Source organism: Pinus tabuliformis, chromosome 3_2, assembly GCF_031772625.1.
Source record: "Pinus tabuliformis cultivar Carrire ecotype Pingquan chromosome 3_2, CPIR1, whole genome shotgun sequence".
Classification (NCBI taxonomy): domain Eukaryota; kingdom Viridiplantae; phylum Streptophyta; class Pinopsida; order Pinales; family Pinaceae; genus Pinus; species Pinus tabuliformis.
Window position 1 is genome coordinate 185,866,168 of NC_142302.1, and position 16,994 is coordinate 185,883,161.

The window sequence follows — 16,994 nt, forward strand, 5'->3', positions numbered from 1 at the left end:
TTTTTTGAAGTTTTTGATTTTTTTTTGTTTCATGTGTACTGAGATTTGACACTTGTGATTTTTGCAGATGTTGGACCAGAGAGACCTCCAGGGGTTTCTTCGATAGCCAAGAAAATAGCATGACAAATAGAGGATGCTCCTATGAGGAGGGAGCTGACTTGATCGTAGAGGTGGAACACAACCTAGAAGCCTTGACAAGAGGCATTCCAGAATACATGTCTATTAATGAGGTGCCACTATGATATCAAAGGCATACTATAGGGGTGTCCGCCAGACTGTGTTGGTTACTGAACTGAGTCACTAGAGCTATTTTTTGCTACCATGAGAACCACATTGGTGGATATCCGTCTCTAGTTTTCATTTTTTTGCACTTATGTAGGCTCGAGAAGCCATGTGTCTCAGAACACATATTTTGATATTTTGATGTAACAAACATTTTGAAAACTTATATATATATTTATATATATATATATATATATATATATATATATTGTATTATCTAATGTTAATATTATATGTTTTTGTATTTACATATGATGCAAATGTCTATCTAGAACGTAATTATCCAATGTATCTGTTAATGTATTCAAACGTCTTTGAATATGTTGATAAGGGATATAATCAAAGTCTCATTCCAAGAGACGAAATCACAAATACATTCAAAATCTAAGGGTTTCTAACTGATATTGTCTGTTAAGTTGCAGTACAATGAGCCGTGAATAGAGATTAACGACTAACTCTCTAATTCCAAGCGCAATGGATTCTGATAAAATCTCGATAACCGCACTATATTCAATAATGTTATCAATGGTATGACCTAAACATATGCCTTGTAAATTCACTAACTCACCATTAGGGTCATAGATTGCCCATGCGATAGAAGATATTTTCCGTGTACTACGACAATCACCATCAACGAAACCGACAAAAAGGTTCGATGACATCTGCATACCAAGTAGAAAATGTGGTAAGCAGAGGAAAACATGTTTGAAAAAGCAAACAAACATACCAAAACCATCTGCACACTAATGAATCACACTAATGTAAAAAGTATTTACACGAAATCACGCATAATAATTTTTTAGGTAAAACCCGTTTCGGGGCTCAGCCAACTTATTTCCTTCATAATCAACCAACTCATAGGCACCTTTCTGTAATACTCATTTAACAATGTAAGGCCCATGCCACATTGGTTCGAATTTCCCAGATCCCAATTTATCATTGGCTTGATCGCATAACATGACCAAGTCACCTTCGATAAAAACACGGGGGGTAACAGTTTTATCATATTGTGCTTTAACTTGTTTCTTTTGAGCTTCAATAACTAATGCAACAATATGACAAGTTTCATAAATACTTTCGAGGTAAAGTAATCGTTCCTCCTTCGGTGAAGTTCCAGGGATTAATTCAACAACTAGTTTTAATGAAGGGATATTGCATTCAATTGGAAGGGTTGCCTCTAGACCATACATCAACTGAGAGGGTGTGAATCAAGTTGTTATCTTAGGTCTGGTTTGGTATGCCCACAGAGCTGAAAATATGATAAGGTGCCAATTTTGTTTATGCATCCCAACAGTTCATTGAAGCATTTTAACAAAGACTTTGTTGACCACCTCAACTTTGTCGTTGGCCTGTGGATAGTAATGAGTTGAGTTGTCATGATGCAGAGCCAATTGAGTAGTAAGCTTTGTCATCATATAATTTCGAAAATGAGAGCCATAGTCGGTGACGATTGTTTGAGAGACACCAAATCGAGCTATGACATGATTAAAAAGGAATTGAGCCACAATTTTACCATCAATATCATATGTAGGCATCGTCTTGGCCCATTTAGTGAAATAATCAACAACGACGATGATATAACTATGTACCCCAGTTGAGTAAGGGTTACATGTCATTAAGTCAATAACCTGTTTTGCAAAGGGGCCGATGGTAACAATTGGGTGCAAGAGAGTGGATGGGGCGTGTTGTTTGCAATTATAAATTTGGCAGGCAAGACATTTTTGGACTGCTAAAATGCAATCTTTGAAGATCAAAGGCTAGAAATAACCAACACAAAGGATTTTTTGAGCCGTAGCATATCCTGACATGTGACCACCACATGCCCTAGACTGATAGTAATTTAAGACTCTCTCAACATCCTCAAGCGTTAAACTTAGATGAAGGATGGCATCAACTCCAACACGGTACAAAGTATGCCCAATAATTTGATAAGGTTGGGCTGATCTCGGATGCGATGACGTTTAGAGTTGGATAAATTTGGTTGAAAAGTTTGGCTTTGGAGATAGATAATGATATTTCCATACCATGGGTCAACAGTACTGATGAGGAAGAGGGTTTTGTGAGGAATCAACTCGTCAGATGTAATAGACGTGGTTGTAGAGGCAAGGTCACAAATAAACTCAATGAAAACCAATGATTCATTTGATTTAGCTTTAGGAAATTCCAAATTGAATTCTTGTAGGATAAAAATACATTTATGATACTTTCCCCAAGCAACTGATGAGTCAGAATGCATGTCATGGGGTTGCAATTAGAAATCACAATGGTCTTAAGTAAGATAATATAGTGGTGAAAACGTTGAACATCATGAACGACTGCCAAAGCCAATTTATCAACATGGGCATATTGAGTTTCAACGTCAAAAGATTTCAACTCAAGTAATAAATCACGTGTTTGTCTCCATCATTGTTGACTTGATAAAATACCATAGCAATAGTATTATCGAAGGCAACCAAGTACAAGAAACAATTGCGATGATAATTTGGGGGATGCAGTAAAGGAGCACTAATGAGGGAATTCTTCAATGCATCAAAGGATTTTTGAGAAAATTCATCCCAAATGAATGGGATCCATTTCTTTAACAAGCGAGTAAATCCCTTGGCAAGTTCAGCATAATTTGGGACAAAACGACGAAGGAAATTCACTTTCCCTTGTAAACTCTACAACTGATGTAAAGAACATGGAGGGGGAAATTTGATAATGGCCTCCACCTTAAGGGGATCGATTCAGATTACTTCTTTGGATACGAAAAACCCTAAGAGACTACTAGATTCGACGCAAAAGACACACTTATGCAGATTCAATCAAATATTCTAGTGTCGAAAACGAATAAAGATCTTTCGAAGGTGATCAGGATGGTCTTGATGCTTAATAAAATGTGTTAATAAGTCGTCAAGATATGGTTGAACGATATGTTTAATATCGTGAAAGGCATAAGACATCACTCTTTCGAAGGTAGCACCAACATTCTTTAGACCAAAAGGGAGTTTTTTGTAAGAAAAGGTTCTCCAAGGACAAATAAAAGCAGTTTTTTGTTGATCGAAAAGAAGAATGTTAATATAATTGTATCCAGAAAAAGCATCCATAAAGGAAAAAATCTCACTCATGGCACATTCTTCAATGATATGATCTATAAATGGAGTTGGATAACTATCTTTGGGACATTCCTTATTGATATCACATTAGTCAACACAAACGCAGATAGTACCTTCTTTCTTAGTCATAGGAACAATATTCAAGACCCAATTTGTCAATGGAATAGGATAAATGAAATTACTTTAATAATTTTGTAACTGCCTTTCTAGGGTGCACAGGGAAAATACACTGACAAACATGCTTCATATTTGGATAAGTAGGTATATAATGCACTATTATTCATGTATCTATGCCACGCATATCTTCGTACGACCAAGCAAAGACATCACGAAATTCTTAGAAGAATGTGGTATAAATATTGATCTCATCCAGAGAACAAGAAACCATGATATGGATATTTTCGACAATCCCTGGTTTGATAGAGATGTCAATGGGCATTGTAGCTAAAATGTTTCCCATGTTTCCTTCAGACAACACTTCGTGAACCAAATAGGTTTCTAAAGCAGATGAGTCAATACACTGGAAACAAGGGTTTCTAGACAAGAAGAAGTCTCACCAAGGCTTGGGAGAAAGGAGGAACGGTGATGGGCATCATTCCAAGGAGTTTCCTCGAGAGACATAGCTTTTGTGATACTTCCATCAGTTGGAAATGTCTCATTAAAAGGATCTAGAAAATCCCAGGGAGATTGCGAATATGCGTCTAGACTCGTACTGAAATGATTATGAATTTCAGAAGTAGTTGCAGAAGATGAAATGACAACCTGATATGATTTCCCTATAGGGCTAAGCAGGATAACATCACCCAAACTGTCAATTTGATTAGGATAGGGAACAACCCAAGGACTGTGACGAGTCGAGACCATGTTAATTGAAGCGACGTTCAGAGGTTGAAGGGAAAAAGTGCCCATAAGGGAAGAGTATTTGAAAATACCCTCCCCAACACTCTTGTAACATATGTCGACATTTCCAAGATATGGCACATTGCCACTTGAGGAGTTGGAAGAGAAAAAGGCGAGATGATCAACAATGACTATTTTCTCTTAATGAGGAAAATAGAGCACACAAAATAGGGTAGAAACCATGCAAAACATTGTATGGGTCCAACTACGACCAAGTAGAAGATTGTAATTCAGATTGGCATCGACAAATTGTACTTCCAGGTTAATAATTTTTCCTTCCAATTGAATTGGCAAGTCATTGAGAACACCATATGGATGGAAACCTCTATCATCAAAAGCTTCCAATGTATTATGGGATTGGTTGAGAGGTGGAGCCAATAGCTTTCCAACATGAAAGGGACATGATTCAAGTAGAAGCACCCTCATCAATAACAATCCGATGAATAGTCTTCCCTTTGATAACAACTTGTATAAGAAATTAAAGTTGATGCGGGAGATGAGGAACGTGGTTTTCAACATCAAAAGTAATCATGTTTGAATTTGTAGGATCAATCCCTCATATGGTAGATAGTAATTCTTTCCTTCGCGATGGACAAGTTTGAAGGACTTCCAAATCTAACATCGTCGAAGGTGCTTGAGCTGAATCTTCCATAATGTTATAACGTTGAGCAGCTCGCACATTCAGATTATACAATGACTTCCGAAGAACACCTTTAGGACGTGGTCAAATAATAGAATCATTACTAGGTCATTCAATATGAAGAGGAAAAAAGTTGGGCAGAGTGGAAGTAGAAGGTGTATTAGTGGAATCATTTTCCACAACAGGTTTGGTAGGAGTCTGATAATCTTTTGATTGAGTAGCAACAGAAACAGGTGCCATGCCACTCATAAAAACTTGAGAGCTAGCAGATGTAGAGGATTGAAGTTTATCTACCTATTGAGCCTATTGTGACGGAATGGGCTCTTTCAATAGGGCCGGTTTCCCTGGGGTGCCTTTTAGAAGACAACTAACCTCAGCACGATGGGGACAATCCTTGGTATAATGATCTTCATCACATATAAGACAAGGATATTTCAGCTTGTATTTGGATGCATCATCAAAAAACAATTATGAGAATCCTATTTAGGGGTATCATATTTAGCCTTACCTTTACCCTTCTTTTTCCCTTTCGAGGCTTTGTTTGCTGTGGTAGATTGGGTAGTTGTTGGTCCTCAAATTTTGTCATTTTTGCCTATCCTAAATCCATTCATTTACCATCATATTCCACCATATTCCACTCACATATGCTTCATTTTACCTTTATTTTTCAAATTCAAGTAATTAGATTAATTTTTTCAATTTTTAGAATTTTTTTTTGTAAAAATTGGGTTTTAAAATTAATTTTAGACTGCATTGAAAATTCCCGTAATAGCTCCATTAAAGTGATATGTGCAGGACACCTGGGTGCGAGATGAATGCATATTTGGAAATCTTAGGAACCACGGATGGATGAACATCTATTGGTTCAGTCAAATTGAGCAAATACAGGCCCGGTCAACACTAGTCAAACTTGACTTGTCACCCAAAAATCCCTATTAAAAAGGGGCAGTTTTAGGATTTTTTGGAATTCTTCCAGATTTATTGTAACTAATGGATGGCTTCGACCTGATGAAGTGGGATAACATTAATGATGGTTGTTTCAGAATTTTTAGCTTATATGGTTATTATTTTTCCTATTTAAAGAGAGGCATTCATAGTTAGAACATGTAGAAAAACTTGAAGATTATTATTTTGAGATAATTGAAGACAAAGCTTTTGTTTCATGATTTCTTTGTGTTTGCTGGAGTAAATGAGTTTCTGTAGCTGAGTGTTTTAGCAGTGTACCAGCAAGGTTGGAGGGCCCCCATACCAAGCTAAGTACACTTTGTTGTATGATGTTCATATTTGTGCATATGTTAGTTTAATTCTTCATGTTTATTATATTCATTTGCTGTAGATATTTGTAAATATATTTAATGTGAATTTATTTTATGGCTATGTGTTAAGTGAAGATTGCTTCCTTTTAGTGATTAGCTTGAATGTGGAAGGACAACCAGGTCTCTTAGAAAAGAGCCTCTTCTCCATGAGCTAGGACTAGGATTGAACAAGATTCACTTCTTTCAAAGCTTTCTTAGATTAAATTCTTATGCTTTCATTACATTTTCTTATGCTTACTTAGATATTGGAAATGTCATTATAGAAATATTGAGGAAGGAAAACCAGGTCTCTTTGAGAATATCCTCTTCCTTGTTTTTCTAAAATAGTCTAATTTCATTGACCAATCATGTATGCTTTTATGAAATAGACTTAAATGTTTTTGCTTAGTTATGTAGAATGATTTATATTTGTAATATGCACTTATGTTCTCATAACTACTTTCTATATTAGTTCTTATCCAAAAATCCATAAATTGTGGTTTGCTTCTAAGATTACCAACCTGGATTGATTGTAAAATACGTGCCTTAATTTATACAATAAATTGAGCTGACAGTAGCATTCACCTCAAAAGTTTTATCTGGATTTTTAGAAGTATCCGAAGGAGGAAAAGGAGCAGTAGCAGGAACAAATTTATGCTTCGTAGAAGAAAAAGAAGCATTATTATAGGGTTGAGCTACTAACCCAATAATACCATCAATGGATGGTGTATCCACAAGTTGAGAAGATGCCGATCAGTTGAAGGTCGTAGGGCATCGAGTAAGAGATCATAGAGCATGCCAGATTGTGAATATACCAAATCCAGATACTAAGCACAAATGATAGATTATTCTTCAGTCACACAACCACCCATAGCTATCTCCTTGGTGATTTGAAAAACGAATGACTTAGTAAACCATTCGATTAAAATCTCATCAGGGATATCAAACTTAATAAGACGACGCTGACATCTCCATTCATGGATGTGATCGAAGATGTGAGTAGAAATCACTTGTTTCAAAGACATTAGGAGATGGGTCCCAGTTTCATATCGAACTAGTAGCTGAAAATGAGTGAGAAAATACATAGACGAGGCATTGAAATATTGAAAGGCACCTCGAGGTAACTCAATGTACCATTTGGTAGCAACACGCATTAGAGTGTGCTGGAAAAGACGTAGTCGAATGGAATCGTTGACCCAAGAGTTGGAAGAACAACATAAATGATAGGTCATGGAATGAGCCTGGGGGTCTTCTCCAGAATTTCCTTCGAATTTTGGACAATCACCAGGAATTTTTGTAGGAACCAGAGGCCAATACAGTGAATGGACTATTGGGTCATTTGTAAGCCTTGACACACCTGGTAACTCCAATGTAGCTAAAAATGGAAATTGAGGATTAAAAGGCATGAAATTCCTTTGATAAGGTCCAAATTGAGGATTCCAGCCTTGTTGGTACTGAATTTTCCTCCATAGTGGCAAATTTTAAACATAGGGATTTTGAAATTTCTCCCATTGGGAGGAATTTTGACCATACAAATGGTTGATGCTATCCCCACTGAGGTGGGTTCTGACCAAGATAGGTTTGATAATGACCTGACATAGTCCCCTGAGAACCATAAGAGGAATAGGTAGCCTGTGAGGAGTATTGAGCATAGGGTTGCTGATGCAACAATTGACCTTGTTGATGTAATGGTTGACCCTGTTGATGCAACAGTTGATCTTGTTGATGCAATGATTGACTTTGTTGTTGTAACGGTTGTTGATAAGACCTTGCTGCATGTAAGGTCCTTGTTGTTGATAGGTTCCTTGTGGATATTGATAGGTTCATTGCTAATGTTGATAGGTTTCTTGCTACTGATATGAGCCTTGTTGCAAAGGATTACTAGCTCCTAAAGGATAAGTTCCAGAAGTAGATTGAAATTGACCATACAACCCAAATAAGGGATTAGGACCAGACTGCATTTGCGATCCCGCCTATTGATTGAAAGGTGGATTTTAAGGTTGTTGTGAACCATAAGGAGGGTACAACTATTGCTAAGGTATTTGAGCTGAAAGAGGCTACTGATAAGGAATTTGACCAGATCCATATGGAATGGAGGTTCCACTAGGATAAGGAATACTACCAATAGTTTGACTTCCTCCTATAATGTGAGTTTGGGATCCGACACTCACATAAGTTCCACCAGAGACAAGAGGTACATATGGAGGAGGTGGTTTCCCCCTAGGTGGTGGGATCGACAACGTCAAAGATTTCCCACTCAATGGAGGAGGTGTAACCACTATAGCAGTCGAAAGAGGAGCTGAAGAACCTATAGGGACATTAAATGCCCCAATTGTGATTGTAGGTTGGGAAGAAACCAAAGGTTGAACAGAAATTTGGGAAGCCACGTTCGAAACAAACGGGCTAGTGTTAGGTGTAACGCCAGATGACCATATCAGATGGTGATAAAGTGAAGATGCGCTTGGAGTACTTGAAACCAAATGACCAAGAGAGGTATAATTCAGAGGAAGTAAGGGTTCACTGCTTTCAGGGGGTGGAGTCGTCCCACTCCCCATATAAGGAGAGGGCACATATGGAAAGCCTTCAGGCAGAAAGGGATATTCAAAACCATCACCAACACCAGGAGTATGGGTGGCTGAATTCTCGAAGAGGATCTCAAGGAGACATTGGCATAGATGGAATCTCACCTTCTGATGCCAAGCGTGGAAACATTTGATGAGTAGGACCCCTGATCCGAATTGGATCCATGAAGATTATCAAGGTGCCATGACTGTATTCAAATCAGGACAAAAACTTCGAATTTGTGAATACAGAGCAATAAGGAAAACCTCTTAACAGTGGCAGTTTGCAGCCAGCAATGAATGACGAGGACCTCAATCAAAGCATGCTGCCCATGGATACCACGCAGGAGGCAAAACTGGCCATTGGGAAGCTCGAATCAAGAAACACAGAACATTTCTGATGCATGATTAGCGATCGCGCATCGCTGGGAAGAACCCATCGAGAAGGAAAAGCCCCATAGCACTCGGTCGCATGAAAGATGGGAAAACCACGAGGAAGCTCTAAGGAGAAAGGCGAGACCCGCCCTCCAAAACTGGCCATATATTGGGGGCACCCTTGGGCGGTAAGCAGATTTGGAGAAAAATGAGCTATTCCATTCAGCACCCAATGCGTGGTAGGCGGATGAGAGAGAAAACCACTGCTTATCAAGCACTAACAGTTGAGCAAGTCAACCACACGAAATGAGCGAATTTTGTATGATCTGGGGGCTCCAGATCTGATGGCGGAGATTATGCCTGATGGAGAAACCGGATTTGAAAGGGGATTAAGTTGTGACACATAAAGAGTTTGAAGTCCGATTTGACCGCTGAGATGGCAGATGAGTCATTACATAGTGTAACTGGAAGACCCAACCGACGAGGAAGCGCTGGCGCAGTTTGCAAGAGGACAAGTGGCCACTCCTTGTGAGTCGTTGATGATGACTTAGAGACAGGGAACTCCAAGTGAGCAGAAACAGGTGATCTAATGGGGGCGGAAGAGGAAGTGAATAGTCAGGGACGGATTGGCTTTAAGCCATGAATAGACACAGAGAACATAACACATGGAGAAGAGAACAAAGACAGAGTGAGCGAGAGCAAATAAAAGACAGTGAAGAAAAAAGCAGAAGACAGAGAGCCGAGCTGACCTAAGGCAGCATCGAGCAGATAGAAAGCTTGAGAGGTTCAAGCAATCCCAGAGAGGATCTGTCGGGAATTGAGCACCACATTGGGATCCTTCCATTGAAGACCAGAGAGGTCAAGTCTAGTAAGGAAAAGAGTCTGTGCACTCTAGTGGCTTGGGGGATCCAAGAACCACCCTACCAAACATTATCTGTTTCAGGAGACTCCAAGTGAGCTCCTCATTGTAAATCTCTGCTTTAAAGACACAATAAAAGAAGGCCACCACTGAAAGCTGGACCAGAGACGTAGCCCTGGAGGATAGGGTGAACTCCTTATTAATTGTTGTGTTCTTGTATTTGCTTACTGTGTTTCTCTTGTTGTTTTCCATATTTCCAGTGTCTGTGTATTTCACAATCTGATCGATCCGTTGCCTAAAATAACATAGACACACACCAACACATGAGTCTGTAATACCTTCATTCATTAATTATTTAACTGAGGTCACTCAAGAGTGATTTTCAGATCAACCCCACGACATACTAGGAGAATGTTCCAAAGGTATGTTAGGATTATCAAACAAACTATATGGGTGTTGAGGAGATATCACCAAAGGATCCGATTCGTAAAGTAGATTCAGGGGAAACAACAAGAACTGTTTAGGAACCTCAGGAATTTCTAGTTCAAATTCCTGAGATGACGAAAATAACTCTCGAGGTGGAGGACGAGAAGAAAGGGGTTGAATGCTTAGGACAAGTCCAAGTTTAAAACCTTGATCTTCAAGAGACTCTGGAATCTCAGGATAGACTCCTTGTGATAACCCTTCAATATAAGATTGTGAAGGGTAGGACATGTTATCGTGGGCAGTGAATTTTATAACTTACAAAAAAATATAAAAAAATAAAAAAGGGTAATCTAGGCAGGGTTTACCAAGTATCCGTGAACCGCTATATACACCTTGGTAGAAAAAAGGACTTAATGTACGACAACCAATCTCCCCGAATGCTATGTTCGATGTATCACGTCTACAAGGTGGCTGACTCGATTACCTGTGGCTAAAGGATAGCAACCTAGTGGGGTCTCCCATTATATATGCAACGGTACGGGGAGCACAAGTCTATGTTAGCATTATCTAATGCGTAACCGTTCGATGAGAGCATTCCCATATACTTTTCATACATAGAGCACCTCCGATATACCCGAAAGTACTGGAGAACAATCCTATATACTTTAGTACATGGAATGGGATATCATACCTGAGATACAACGTTGGTAGATAATGATAGTTGCTAGGTTTATAGATGTCAGAACACGTCTCTAGCCTAGAGCTCTAAATGTTTTTCGTTAAGTTCCAAATGTTCCTTACGTTAATTGAGTACATTTTAACATTTATCTTGAATTATATTTCAGTTTTTGGGCTCAAAACAATATCACTTGAACACCTAAGATGTAGCTATATGAGAAAATAAAATTTTCCCATTTCGTTGAAAGCGAGACTAGTCAAGGGAAGAAGTTTCAAACAATAATGCATCAAAAAAACTTCCTTCTACTAACTTTCACTTTCGCTTTCCAAATTCAATGCTAAAAAGTAAAAATGATTTTCACTTTTCACTATCCTAAATGCAAAGTTTCAAGAGTAAAATGATTTTCACTTTTACTAAGATGCACTTATATGAATGATGTTTTTGTTTTGATTTTAAATGATCTAATGCAACTAATACATCAACCAAAGAAAAATGAAATTCAATTCAAATGAACCTATATGAAAATATTTTTCACTTTTCCTTTTGAACAAATGATGATGCGCTTCTTTCAGCTTGAAAATCAAACAATGCGATCTATGCTTGATTATGAACCAAAAATAACTTTCCAATGCAAATAACCTAGTGCAAATTGAAAAGAAAATTTTGAAAAACAAGCTAAAACAAATGCCAAATAATGTTTTTCAATGATTTCCACAGAAAAACAACTCTCAATCAATTAGAAAAACCAGTATCCCAATGACACAAACAACCAACAAGCGATGACCAATTGAACTAAAAGCCCTAAGACTCAATCAAACCTCACTTCTAGTACTTAAAATCCAATTAGACAAATTTTGAAAATTAACGAGACAATCAGACAAAACACTGACACATCCAAACACAGAGGACATAGAAAGACCTTAGAGGTCAAGACACACTGGACTCTATGACAGAAACCCTAAATTTCTTGACTTTGAGGGATCAAAACGACTATTACAGTCAAACACATGCTGGTAGGGCTTTCAATGCAACTGTTATTAAGGAAAACTCAATGGAAGCACGACTGTTCGAGGAAAACATGTGCTGAATGAGAAAGATTGGGAAAAATAAAAATAATTTGAAAGGGAAACCCAGAATTAAAACTCTAAAGTACTTATCACTCAAAGTGCATACCTCTACCAAATCTAAATGACTAATAATTCAATGGTTGGGGAAAACTGATCAAAAGACCAAACTGAAGAAAGAGGTTGAAGAGGTTATAGACCCCCCAATAGAGTCACCATTTTGTTGTGAAGACAATCCCTTCTGCAGACAAAAGTGATCTCTCTAGTCCTATGAGAGGATCTATCAAAAAACCGGACAAACTAGTGTAGGCTTTCCTATTTTATGTTGAAAAATGAAAAGTGAGAGAGAGAAACCTACCTCACTCTGATGTTAAGCGCTCAACCTTTGATGATGATCTCGATCCCTTAGCTTCCAAGCTCACTCCTCGCTATTCCTTGCATCTGAATACCTGCAAGAGAGATCAAAAGACAACAAGAGATACAAGAGCATACATAGTATAATTCAAACATAAACTACATGACAGATCAAGGAGCATCATGCTAAATGAATAAAGATTTATACACTTATGGAAAGTAAACACCAGATGTATTTATTAATGAATAAAAAAGGGAATCATACAACCATTTCCTTGATGTTGGAGACCTCCTTTGTAGTGGATTTCCAAGTCCAAGCCAAGACCATTCAAGCACTCCTTCTCCTTAGTTAGATGGGAAAAATTTGGGCATAAGTTTAGCATAGGAATACAGGAAAGCAATTATCAACCATTTGGGGATGGAAGGGACTTGATTTATAGGAAGGGAGAGGGAGTTAGGGATCCACAAAAGAGGGAGGAAGGTCCACATCTCAAGGGGAAGATCCCTAAAGGTAGGATCAAGGACTCAAAATGGGAGAGCTCGACCATATCTCTATCCAACAACATCCAACTCATTGTTCTCAAAGATTCTAGTAGGCGAATCTTCTCCTCCACTTTAGGAAAGACTGGCAGAATAAGTTCAATGTAGGTTTTCATATCAAAAGACGCGTTGATAGCGCTAGTTCAACATGCTGCAACAAGCCATTAGCATAGGCCAACAATGGTGCAAAGCGCATTGATCCTGAAAACTAGGGTTTCAGGCAAATTTCTCCATAATTCTCTTAGGGAAACTCTTCTTCTATTCTTCAGGGATGTTTCTGTATGTGTTTCATGGTGAGTACAATTTGATAGTTTTCATCATTTTGATGCTTTAGGATATGGGATGGGAAGTGTGACAAAATACTGTGTAACAATATTAACCTTGGATTCTAGTCTTGTAGGATCTCTTTTACTGACCATTTGGCTTTAGGGATGGTATGTCATGGGAAACCCTAATTTTGGTTGTGTGGTCCCACTCTCTCATCTGCATATATTACCCCCTTTCCATTCATTACTTCCCCATTCATCATTTCTCCCACCTGGGTCCACATCCCTCCACTGGGTCCACATAGGGCTAACTCACCCCTTCCCCTTGCCCACACCTTCGGTTAGGCTTGAAATGATGCCCCATAGGTTGATGTAGATAAAAAGAGAAGTAAAAGCATATTTGGCCACATTCAACAGGAAAATGTACCACAAAATGCAAAAGATGGTTGAGAAAAGCACATTTATCATGTGGGAAAAAGCCAATTCATGAGATCTACCCCATCATCATAGGCATCAATTTGGTTCCTACAGGTTCTATGAGCCTCCTTCATCATATAGGAACCTATGATTGTCCTAATCCCTGGTGGGAAATGAACCACCCCACCCTAGAAAGGGGGTATTCCCTACTATATCTCATACATCATGCTCTTGCCCCTTGAGCCTCGAGTGGTTAATCAAATAAAAAATCATAAAAAGGAAAAAGGCATATAAAGAAGGGTGTAAAATCAAGGTCAGGGCACCTCATGTACCATGATTTCTCCCTCTTAAACATTATAAACCCAATTGTGGGATTCCCTTTTATTAGCTACCCTTGCACCCCAACATGTGGCCCATGGATACTACTTCTCATTCCCTACTTCATGCGCCTATCTATCACATACCACCACCTTTTAAATGATGTACCTTGAACATATTATCCCCTTTAGAAGTAGAAACCACCTAATAGGATACTTCGTTAACCCCATTTCGAGTCTGGGAGACATTGGCACATCTCGAAGCCCATTATGGAAGGGAAAGCCATTACGAATTCCCCAACTATGGTCCATGGTTTGTAAGCTCATTTACTCGATTTATGTAATGACTTCATGTACTTGAAGGCTAGGGGACACATTGGATCTTATGTAAGATTGCAGATGGTCTCATCTTGGGTTTGGTCTCCCTATACAAGGTCCTAATCCTCCAAAGGGATACATTGGAACATGCAGGGTGTGTATTGAGAGTCATGGGCCTCTAAAACAATAGACAACACTCCATGGATCCCTGAGGATGTTAAGAGATTTCTCGAGATTAATGTATTGGATGAGGAAGATGCACCTGGTTCACTTTTTCCCAGCCAGCCCCATAGATGTACCATGGACTTGGCAACTGCCCCAAGACTTGTAGGATGATGTGTAATAACCTACACCATAATCATAGCCCTTGAAGATGATCTACATGCATCTTTGACTCATTTGGAGACCCATGAGGTTATTATTGTGCCCCGACACCCACTGGGAGCACCACAGGTTTATTGTTTGGAGAACAAGAGTCCAACCCCTTGTCCATCACTTTTGAGGGTCCTATTCTTCATTATGGCACTATGTACCTCATTAGGCCACTTGGAGGGCCCTACAACATGTATTGTTTATCATTTGACCTCTTAAGAGGTTAATTATTTCATTTATGAGCTAGTTTAGTGGGCTTCTCAACAAAAGTTAGTTAATTTGCACATTATTTTATTTTAATGGCTAATGTAGGCCCAATTAGTTAATTAAAACTCCTAGTGAGTGTATAAATAGGAGTTATATGAATTCACTTTGTATCATCACTTGAATTAGATCATTCTCTCTCTTGAGAACTTCACATTTTTCCTTAGAGGATATTTTTGGATCATGGATGAATTTTGATGTGTGGATTGGGTCTTCATATCTTGGAGCTTCTTATATTGCAAATGTGTTGATGGTTGGATATATACTATTACATGTAAGTACAATTTTGATTCTATTTTCTTTTACTTTGCTGCATACATTTATCATGCGATTTGCTCTATTTTTGGGCCAGTTGCTACATGCATTTATGGCATCAATGTGGAATTATGTCTCTATATAGTTTATATCTATGTATGAGCCATGTTTGATGAATAAATTATCCTAAAGGTGGAAGTTAACTTGAAAATCCTTCTCCATTTGTGATGAAGTATAAATGCTTTTAAGGTCACTTTTCTTCTCTTTCCCTTAATATTGGACGAAGTTGATTTTGAGAGCCTCCTTGAACAAGAAACAAGTTCCATATTCATAGTTCTCTTTGACTCCATATACCCAAGAGGAATTAGGCACTGATCCATCAAAATGTGGTTACTCTAAACCTATTTCTTCACTTTTTTCTTTTTTTTAGGTCTAGCCACACTGGGCCACCTAGGGCATCAATTTATTGACAAATTAGCCCTCCAAAAAGTTCTATCTCCTAGCCTCTCCTGCATTGGTGTGTCCTCAAGCCCTTCTCCAATTTTGAAGCCATTCTGATGGTGGAGTTGTGAGATAACCCAAGCCCTAGCTCCAAGATCAAGATTTTCCCTAACATCCCCAAGGCTAGTACCTCATAGGATCAATTTGACACCTTGAAGTGAATATTATTGATTTTATCCTTTCCCCTTCCTTTTATGGGTCAAGAACATCATTGATTGCTAAATTCATGCCCCTTAACCAAGGCTGGGTCCACTTGGTCCCATGTGGTCCCACATCTTTGAAAAGACTATTCTTCAAGAACCATCTAGGGTACCAATTTCAATAAGGATTTTAGGGATTGAGAAACTCTTTAACAGGTCATATTTCGTAAACTTAACCCTCTAATCGCCACATCCTTCTCCTAAAAGACATTGTACCTTGCTTAGAAAGAAAGCAAGCTCCATATATTTGTTGATTGCGTAAGTTACTTTATATATATTTGTTGAATTATCCTTCGTTTGTGACTCCATATATATTCGGTCTCCTCCCACCGGTGAAAGTTAAGAAAGAGCAAGGAGACTCAGCTGAGGTGATAGTGGGTTAAGTCTCCATTTTTTCCCTTGGCATAGCATTTGACCCTTTAGGAATCCCTTTTAGGTCCTATGCTAGTTTGAAAGGTTATAAGACTCAATCTCCCAATGTAGAATTTGAAATATGTAGGTATGTAGGCCAAGATTTTCATGGATTAGGAACGGGCCAAGCCACACAAACTGAAATTTAGTATGTTTTCCCTTGTCCTCATGGGGTTTATCCCATTTCAAGACAAGGTCACCCACACAAATATATTTTTCACCTATGAACCTATTGTTTCTACTACAACAACCTCCAAATTTTGGCCTATATTCAAATTTTGAAGCCTCCCTTTAACCATCTGAACTGTGGTTTCTTTTCGTTAAAGTCATTCCATACTTGTTCTCTAAGTTTTAAAGTCTCTTTTTTTCTTTTTCTTCCACCTTTAAGAGGAAACTTCAGTGGTTTCTCTTGTACATGGGTTATTATATCTGTCATATAAATAAGCATTGGACTTATTCCTAAAGTATTGTGCACTTTCTTGTTGCAGTCGACACTAGTGTTGCAAGGTGTATCTTAAGCGTCACACTTGAAGGAAGTGTTGTTTTGCTATTGTTTCAATGGATTTATGTTTATTTTGGGTGTTAACTGTTTCATTATTATGT